We start from the raw sequence: 10,957 nt of genomic DNA, 5'->3' as shown, positions 1-10,957 counted from the left end.
ACATTTAACGGTTTGGTTGATATGAAAATAAGTTATGAAATTATTATATGACTTAAAAATGTTAACAAAGTACTTGATGAATAATACTTTACATAAACGTATTTATCGGAGAAATTTGAAGATAATATCAAATGATTGATTTATCAGATACATTGTATGATTACGAGTCTCTGTTGAGAGGTCCCCTTTGATTTAGGAAACTTTTCCTTTTTAATGGTATTCGGAATACATGGTAAAGTAACTTACATGTAAGAACAAATATGTCAATTATCGAGAGTTAGGCAAAAGTTAGTGGAGATTCTTGATTAACTTTTAACTTGTGTTCTACACTATATTTTCTCGTGTCTTTTGATAGGTTAATAATTTAGTTTTCATAATATTTGATCGTGTAGAAGAAATAATTGGGATAAGGTTCATCGACTAGATAAACCCATTTGACATGTTAAGTTAGGATGATTTCATACGTTTGATTATCCTTTAGACTTGACCCGATGATTCATGAATAAACTGTAGGTTAAAAACTTGAAACCTGTTATGATTCATATATGATTTTACTTTCTTAAACAAAATGATTTTTCGAAATAATAGACTTTTAATATTAAAAAATTTTATGATATAACAACTACTACTACTATAATCTTTTTAGTTAAATGATTTTGAATATAATATATTGTGATTATTAAAATGTTTTTATAAACGGTTGGGCATAAACTAGTTATATCAATTTTAAGCTTTGAAATGCAAACGTCACGAAATAATACTTTCTATTATTTGAACGATTTTAAATTATATATATTGAACGTTGAAATATAAATTATTTTTGAAAAACTAAAATATAATATTATTAAATAAATATTTCAATCCTGTATAATATGTATAAAATTATATTTTTTTTTTGAGAATATATATATATATATATATATATATTGCAAAGTGATTAAATATAATATTAACTAGATACAAAGCGTTTTGATTTAAATTATCATATGTATATATAACGAGACATCGATTTATAGAAGCAAATGACCAAAAAATTCAAATGTATAAGTTACATTTCATGGAGTATAATTATTGGTGAAATAAGTCTAATTATTGATAAAGGTACGTGTACGTAAAGTACAAGTTTTCTAAGCGTACGAAAGGACGTTCGAAAAATTGGAACCGGCACATAAGTTGAGCGTCAACGTACAATTCATCGGTGCTAAAATTACAAATCAACTATGCACGAGAATATAATATAATATTTAATTAATTCTAAAGATTAAATATATTATATATTAAATAAATATATATATGTATATCATAAGTGTCGGCAAGGACTAGTAAGCGAATTTGAAATGAAAAAGAAGCTCATGCGGAGCTCATGCGATCGCATGGCTTCTTCCATTACCTCCCATGCGATCGCATGAGGTGGTAGGTGAGATTAAATCTCTTTAAAATGATCGATTTCAGTTTCGCTTGATTCAGTTCTCATCTATCTATCTCTCGACTACTCTTAATATATATATATATATATATAAATATTATTATTATTATTATTATTATTATTATTATTATTATTATTATTAAGATTAATATTATTATTATTAATAATCTTATTATTATGTAGTAGTATTATTATTATTATTATACATAAAATACTACGATGAGGTCATGAGCGAGTTATTTCAAAACGGGTTTTGCGAGCTGGATAGAGCTAAGGAAATTATGGGTTATAGCTATGGAGGTGATGGGTATTATTCGGGGAGATAGCTCGTGAGTCAAACTAATGTTTATCATCTCCGTCGCGTCTACGTACTTTTCCTGCAATATTGAATCAGAATATTGATACGTGAGCACTTAAATCTCAACTTTTATATATTAATAGTGTATCCCTGACTAGTGCTCGAGTATATAGGACTATGCATACTTGTATACTTAATATTGTCGTTAGATAGTTTATGATAAGTCATGAATTTAATACATATGCTACTGAGATAAGGTATATGATATACATGTCGTTGGAAAGGTGGCAAAAAATTAATAACTTTTCATTTAGAAAGTGTATGGTTTCGATGAACGGATTAAAGATATCGTCAACTGAATTATTATTAATTTTAGTATTATTATTGTTAAAATGATTGTTATTACTATCGTCGTTATTATCGTCGTTAATATTATTATCTAATTATTATTATTATTATTATTATTATTATTATCATTATTATTATTATTATTATTATTATTATTATTATTATTATTATTATTATTATCATCATCATATTATTATTAAAAATTGTTATTGTTATTATTATTACTATCGTTATTATCATCAAGATGATTATTAATATTATCATTATTATTATTATCATAATTATTAGTATTATCGTTAATATTATTATAATACTTATTAGTATTATTATCATTAAAACTAATATTAGTATCAACTAATTATTATGATTATCATTATTATGAACGCGTTATAAAAGAGGACTAAAAGCTATTAAACAAATCGATTAGGAAATAATGAGTATAAGTATCATGATGAAGTTAAAATATCGTAAGATATTGATTTAGATAAAAATATCATTTTTATTATTTTTATTATTATTAAAAGTATATTATTAATATTAAATCTATCATTTTTACTAAAATTATCATTTTTAATAGAAATATCATTGTTATTATAAAATATCATTATTATTATCATTTTAGTATTATTATTATTACTAAAAATTATTATTTTAAATAGAATTATTATTTTTATAAAATATTATTATTATTACTGATAATAGTAAAAAGCATCGTTATTGTTAAAATTATCATGATTAGAATTATCTTCTTTTTTCATAATTAATATCATCATTAGTAAATATAAATATTGTTATTATTATTAGTAGAATAATAATTATTATTATTATTACAAAATAATACAATTTTTACTTATTATTATTATTATCAATATTATTTTATCAAATGAATATGTGACACAAAGATATTTTACCACATGTAATATAATTACATTACTAATACATACTACTATATTTTTTTATGATATTAAATGAACTTTATAAATTTTATTACTTGAGATTTATAAAAGTATATTTTTATATATAAATTTTAATCTAAATTTTTATTTATTAATAAATGACTTGTATTATTTACTCTAATAAAATCTGATAAATATATTTAATATATAAAATGACTATATTTTGAAAGTCATTTTTAGATTAGATAATTTTTGTTAACTTCTGCATGACGAATCTCGAGCATTAGGATTGTAATACACTACGGTTTAACCTAAATTGTTAGGCAGATATTGACCAACACATAAATATATATACTTAATATATGTTCGTGATTCCGAAGCCAACCTTGCACTTGTTCAATGACGACATATGTATTTTTACTACGAAATACAGTATTGTGAGTTTCATTACTCCCTTTTTAAATGCTTTTGCAATATATATTTTTGGGACTGAGAATACATGCGCTGCTTTTATAAATGTTTTACGAAATAGACACAAGTAATCGAAACTACATTCTATGGTTGGATTATCAAATCGAATATCACCCTTTTTAGTCTGGTAATCTAAGAATTAGGGAACAGAAATCCTAATTGACGCGAATCCTAAAGATAGATCTATTGGGCCTAACAAACCCCATACGGGTTACGGATGCTTTAGTACTTCGATTTTATCATGTCCGATGAGAGTCCCGGAATTATGAGAATATTCTAGACACCTTTTGTTAATGTCGATTATCAGGTGTTCACCATATGAATGATTTTTATCTCTATGCAGTTTGTGCGAAATATCTGATATGAGATGTATATTGAAACGAAAAAATGAAAATATTGTGGTCTATTAAAATTACGGAAATTATCGATTATGATAAACTAATGAACTCACCAACCTTTTGGTTGACACTTTAAAGCATGTTTATTCTCATGTATGAAAGAAATCTTCCGCTGTGCATTTGTTCATTTTAAAGATATTAGTTGGAGTCATTCATGGCATATTTTAAAAGATGTTGCATTCAAGTCGTTGAGTTCATTAAAGATTATGATTAAGCAAATGACAGATTAGGTCATTTAGAGTTGGATATTATGAATTGGTATGCATACCTATCAACTTTCGATGAAATGAAAGTTGTCTTTTAAAATGAATGCAATGTTTGTAAAATGAATCATATAGAGGTCAAATACCTCGCAATGTAATCATATGTTATTGTATTCGTCCTTATGAATTTGGACGGGTCGTCTCATTTAGTTGAACAAAGGAGTAGTATATAAGACATTTAAGTCATTTTTTGGACCCGCCACACTAAAAAAGCATGATAAATCCAATTATCATACGAGGCAACGCCTTAAAGCATAATAATTGGGCGACTATGATTGCCTGGCATATATTGGCCTCTCCAGGAAAATAGACATTTTGCCCACACCTAGTGCATACAATCTATGTTACCCATCATTCCCGGAAAACCATGAATCTCGCGTACAATCGTTCATTGTCATGCATCTTTGGCTCTCTTAGATAGTCATTTTCATACAAAACAATGATACATTATGTAAAGTTAAGCAGAGACTCCAGGGCTAACACGTTCGAACAATTTCAAATACTCATCCAAAACATCCGGTGTATAACCGTATGCTAGCTGACGTAGTGGGCCAGAAATTTTAAAATGCGTACAAATACTCCATTCGCCACGTGAATTTTGTCTCATCTTAAATCATCTAAAATATGGCGGTAATGGATTTGCGGAGTAGCTTAGAATATTATCCTTAATTTTTAGAAAAACACGTCGCCGCATCTGAAACCTTCGTTTGAAATCTTCATCCCATATATTTGCAACTCTCGTAAAATTATCATACATTAAACGTGTGACAACCCGGAAATTTCCAACCAAATTTAAACTTTAATCTTTATATGTTTCCGACACGATAAGCAATATTTGTTAAGCTAAATTTCAAGAATTTTAAACTATGTTCATACATTCATTCAACCTCAACCAAGTTCCAACGATTCACGAACCATTAAACGAATATGATTATATATGTATATGTGTATATATATTATAACTTGAAACGTAAACAAAATATTAGATTAAATACTTTATATGATTGTATCTGTTTCAAAATGTTTATCAATGGAATTAGAAGATAAGATCAAATGATTGAATTATCAGATATATTGAATTATGATTACAAGTCTCTGTTGAAAGGCCCACGTTGATTTGAGAAATCTTTTCATTTTAACAATATTCGGAAAATGGTAAAGTGATTTATAAATATGAACAAATTGTCAATTATTGAGAACTAGACAAAGGATAGTGGAAGATTGAATCTCATAAAGACTCGATTGATCTATTTAGTTTCAAACGTACAAAAACGTTTTCAGTTTAAAAAGAACTTTATTATTAAAGCGTATATAACTTTTATAAATATCTAGAACCACTTTTGACAACTCATTACTTAACTAGTATGATAAAGATAACGATATTTATATTTTATTTTATTAAATATATATAACGATTTAAATTAATATTATATATATTTATACGCGTATTATACGTACATAGTTTTATACTTTTACTATACTTAAACTTTACCTTTACTTTATTTTTACTTTACTTTAACTTTAATAATTCATACTTTAATAATTCACTTTAATAATTCATACTTTAATAATTCACTTTAATAATTCATACTTTAATAATTCACTTTAATAATTCATACTTTAATAATTCACTTTAATAATTCATACTTTAATAATTCACTTTAATAATTCAAAAAACTATTATAAATAGAATTCAATAGGTTTCATTATTTCATAGAAACTTGAAAATAGTTTTCTCTAAACTCTCTCAATCGATTTACATATATATATTTACTCCGTATTATCTCAAGATATTATTAGTATACATAAAATATTACGACGGAGTGCTGTCCGAGTGATTTCGAAGTTGTTTTTTCGAGTGGGATAGGATTAAGGAAATTATGGGTTATAGCTATGGAGGTGATTGAGTATGGTTCATGGGTATGCTCGTGAGGTCAATATAGTGTTTATCATCTCCGTTGCGTTTACGTACCTTTCTTGCAATATTGAATCTCGATATTGATATGTGAGTACTCATAATTTAATTTTTACATACTAATAGTGTATCCCTGACTAGTGCTCGAGTATATAGGATTATGCATGCTTGTACTTTTGATATTGCCATTAGATAGGTTATGTTGATTCCTGAATTAGTTACATATACGATTGAGATAAGGTATAAGATATGCATGTCGTTGGAAAGCTAGCGAAAAATAATTGAATTTTGGTTTAAGAATCACTTGAATCCAAGTAACGGTTAGAAAGTTATGAAATAAACAAATTGCATAATTAATTTCGTAATTAAAATTGCTGATGATAATTAGTGAACTAATTTTCTGGGTTATAAAAAGTGGTTATTTGGATTCTACTCGTCGAGTAGATGAATTTTCATATAAAGCACGTCTCGTTTCGTTGAACGGTTGTCAAGTTATGGACAAAAGAAGTTTTGCAAATTTTGATGAAATGTCGAAACGGGAACTGAAATTCTCGCTGATCTGCGTTGTTTCATATATAAAAAAATACCACTGAATTCTGTGTTGTAAGGTCTAACAAACGACTCTGGCTGTTTGTCAATTCGAGTCTCGACGATTTTTCTAAAAATCATCAAAGTTGACGGTTTGGTCACATTTTAAAATTCTAAAAAGAGCTGAAACTTTTTTATTTAAAAATGTCAGTTTTGTATCAGTTGTCATGGTCGGCCTGATATGTGTTTACTCTTGCCAAAAATTATGTTATATCTTTGTGGTAACAAGAATTTTCAGGCTTTGACCGTTTGTCAATACGAGTTTTGAGGAATTTTCTAAAAATCTCCAAAGTAGGCTACTCGGTCACTTTTGTAAATTTATTAAAGCTGAAAAAAAAATTAACTTTGAAACGCCGAAAACGCGTTGGCAACTACGAGTTGTCTAGGTTTAGTTTACTTCTGTAATATTTATGCTTAATCTTTTTGGTAATGTGTAACTTTTATCTTTGGCCGTTTATCAATCGGAGTTCCGATAATTTTTTTAAAAATAGCTGAAGTGGCCCGTTTAGTCATGTTTGATCGAAAATCATTTTTGTATAAGTTATTATATATTTGCATGCGACCTCATTTTTACTTTGACCTTTGACTTTTGACTTTAACCTTTGACTTTTGACTTTGAACTTTGACTTTTCCTGTTAACTTTTCAGTTAACTTTTTGTGTTGATTTTCTCTATAAAAAAAAAACCTAAAATACTATTTTATGATTATGAAACCATTTGTGTTACGTTGTTTCACACGTCACCTTTTACTAGAATCTTAATTGAGCATGAGTAATATAACATGTTACTATACTGTAGAGTCAGACTCGAGCTATAGGATAGGATTACACTATGACCTGACCTAAATTGCTATACAAATATTGACCAACATATAAATATACATAATTAATATAGGTTCGTGAATCCGAGGCCAACCTTGCACTTGTTCAATGACGTTATATGTATTTTTACTACGAAATACAGTATGGTGAGTTTCATTTGCCTTTTTACCCTTTATATTTTTGGGACTGAGAATACATGCGCTGTTTTTATAACTGTTTTACGAAATAGACACAAGTAATTGAAACTACATTATATGGTTGAATGATCGAAATCGAATATGCCCCTTTTTATTAAGTCTGGTAATCTAAGAATTAGGGAACAGACACCCTAATTGACGCGAATCCTAAAGATAGATCTATCGGGCCCAACAAGCCCCATCCAAAGTACCGGATGCTTTAGTACTTCGAAATTTATATCATGTCCGAAGGAGGATTCCGGAATGATAGGGGATATTCTTATATGCATATTGTTAATGTCGGTTACCAGGTGTTCACCATATAAATGATTATTTTTGTCTCTATGCATGGGACGTATATTTATGAGAACTGGAAATGAAATTCTTGTGGTCTATTAAAATGATGAAAATAAATGATTATGATAAACTAATGAACTCACCAACCTTTTGGTTGACACTTTAAAGCATGTTTATTCTCAGGTGTTAAAGAAATCTTCCGCTGTGCATTTGCTCATTTTAAAGATATTACTTGGAGTCTTTCATAGCATATTTCGAAGAACGTTGCATTCGAGTCATTGAGTTCATCAAAGATTATTATTAAATCAATTTATAGTTGGATAGTGGATATTATGAAATGGTATGCATGTCTGTCATTTTTCGATGTAAAGAAAGATTGTCTTTTAAAAACGAATGCAATGTTTGTAAAATGTATCATATAGAGGTCAAATACCTCGCAATGTAATCAACTATTGTGAATCGTTTATAATGTATATGAACGGGTCCTTTCAGTTGGTATCAGAGCGGTGGTCTTAGCGAACCAGGTCTGCATTAGTTGTCTAACAGATAAGTCGATAGGATGCATTAGTGAGTCTGGACTTCGACCGTGTCTGCATGTCAATAGTTTTGCTTATCATTTTGTGTCAAAAATTAACTACTTATCATCCTCAGAAAATAACCTGCTTATCATTTTTAGTCTAAGACACGTCTTGCTGCATTGATTGCATGAATAGTGTATAGACAAAAATTCATATCTTAGCGTATCTGCTAAATCATATCTTATCGTATCTATTACTGTAAACGTTGCCTGATATATCTCGTAAATTCCTCCGTAATTTACGAAATCTTTTGTTCTATATATATGGATATTCTATGTAATTAGAATACCATCCGATAACCGAAAATCATTTCATATCGAAAAAAAAATCCTTATTCAATCGTACGAAATGGAATTCATCATTAATTCAAGTTCCTCGGATTTCGAAATGGAATCCCACTCCAGCTCCGAAAGCAGTGTGACCGGAATAGATCAACCAATCAGTCATCACCTATTCTGGATGAATTGGGGATAGGTTCGTAGCCTCCTCAATCATTGGAGACAAGAAGAAGGTGATCCCTTCCATCCACCACATTGCCCTCTTGACGAAGAACCTGAAGCACTTACCGGCGAACCTGTTCGAAACACCATTTTCTCGCTCATTTCCAGAGTATCTCGTCACGATTATATATTACATCAAATTTTAGATTTTATTTATCCGCTCGTCCGAACCGACAATCACCCCGGTGTAATAGAAGAAGTCAACGAGCTTCGCGCTCGGGTAGTGGCTTTGGAGAATATGGTGCAGATATTACAAACACCAGCAGCAGCATCAGCAGCATAACCAGTAACACCATCATCAACGCCAATAGTACCATTACCACCGCAACCACAACCACGTCGTAAACCTCAACGTTACACTCTGTCCCACGAGCACCAATGTCATACGCCCTGTAGATACCAAGGAATACCAACAACAATAACCGACGAAGTATTAATTCATAACTTCATTGGAGAAACATTCCGCGCAGATTATGTAATCTCTAAAGTCTTAGAGATTATCTAATCTAGCCCTAACTATAAATCAGTTAAGTGAACCAAAATGATAGAAGGAAGAGTAGAAACCCTGACAAAAATGGTGTGTGATTAACAAGCTAAACTTGTTTTACCAACAGCATCAACAGTACCGTCAGCGTCACCAGCATCATCAGTACAGTCAACATCAGAATCAACAACACCTATAACATCACAAACTCCGTCAGCTCAAGAATCACTATGGACATCATTACGAATCAATAACCCGTATATTGTATCAACGAGTTATGAAGAATTAACTCATTCCCTTTGAAGAAATTATATGTATATTTTATATATTTTGAAATAAAAATAAATCTTTCCGTGCTAAGCTATTGTGTGTGAATCTTAACTACTCGGTTAATTCATATTACAAATATGCAATAATGTACGTCCTTCGGCCACAACTTAACCAGCGTTAACTACAATCTCTGTCGCAATTCAACAAATTCCAATTCATAATAAATCAAGTATATATTTGATTTTACACTTTCATCATCGATGTACCCGAAACTTTTCAGATAACATCATTCGTACTTTGCGAAATTCACAAGAATTCCACGAACCGAACATCATACATCAACAAATAACGAAGTATTGATTCATAATTTCAATGTCATTAAAGAAATACTGCGTAAAAGTTATGTACTTTTTAAAGCCTTTAGGGATTATTCAATTCTAGTTTCAACCGTAAATCAAATGAGTTTAATTTAACATTAACTCATTAAATCTATGTTAAATCTGAAGAAAATATACATATATATATTTTCATAAAGACTGTAATAAAATTCTTTTGTACAAAATATTAATTGTGAAATTTTTTTTAACGGGTAGGTAATACCCGAGAGATATATAAATTCACAATTAATATATTACATTCTTCGAATCTGATTCAGCAAATCATCCATTATACTCCCTACTTTCACAACAATATACATTCTTTTATAGAAAATCAAAACAACCATACTCATTCAAAATTTAATTACATATTTTGATTTTGAAATCTCAAAATTCAACTTGAGATATGACCAAAATCATCACTCTTAGATCCTTACATCTTTCACAAGCTATATTTTGACTTCAAAACTGTGTTAGAACATCAAATGTATGTTAACGATTACAATCTGTGTTCAAACCCTTCAAAAATTTCTGAAGACACTTCGAATGATGAGCAATCGAGATGATGATCCAACCACATGTTACCCATAGTTGTGTACCCGAAAAACTCTTGAAACCAAAGTAAAAGTTTAAACAACGTATCCGCGTCAGATTCTTTAGCATTTATTAGCAAAAATAACTTTGCGACTCCTATTCAAAGTATCCAGTTTTGTCACAGCTCCAGCAAGTCAACTTCGACTTTTTAGTCAGACTAACCTTATTATAACCTTGAGATATACACCATCATTACCAGGGAACCTTTTACATTCCACCACATTATTAACAGATGTATCAACAACTTCATTACCCTTT

The sequence above is a fragment of the Rutidosis leptorrhynchoides genome, chromosome 1 (assembly GCF_046630445.1).
Source record: "Rutidosis leptorrhynchoides isolate AG116_Rl617_1_P2 chromosome 1, CSIRO_AGI_Rlap_v1, whole genome shotgun sequence".
Classification (NCBI taxonomy): domain Eukaryota; kingdom Viridiplantae; phylum Streptophyta; class Magnoliopsida; order Asterales; family Asteraceae; genus Rutidosis; species Rutidosis leptorrhynchoides.
The sequence above is the reverse complement of the archived record's forward strand: the minus strand, read 5'-3'. Positions refer to the sequence as shown.